Consider the following 266-nt stretch of genomic DNA (forward strand, 5'->3'; position numbering starts at 1 on the left):
ATCAACCAGAACTGGCTCACACCACTCAAGCAAGAGGTACTGTGACCTCCGATTAAGGGGAGGAAAGCGTTTAGAAAGGCTCTTACTGACGAAGTCCAAGCTGAAAGAAATTGGAGGCCTTTGGGAACAAAAAGAGTTTTCTTTCGAACGGGTCCGTAAGAATAGTAGTTTTTTTATCTGTCCTCCGGTTTTTATTATTATTTTTGTGGCTGGTCAGAACTACTTTTAATTAATTAAAGTTGTAACCATCTTTGCTTGCTTCCTGT

Source organism: Dendroctonus ponderosae, unplaced genomic scaffold (genome assembly GCF_020466585.1).
Source record: "Dendroctonus ponderosae isolate FM_Combo_2020 unplaced genomic scaffold, Dpon_F_20191213v2 Dpon_F_20191213_7, whole genome shotgun sequence".
Lineage (NCBI taxonomy): Eukaryota > Metazoa > Arthropoda > Insecta > Coleoptera > Curculionidae > Dendroctonus > Dendroctonus ponderosae.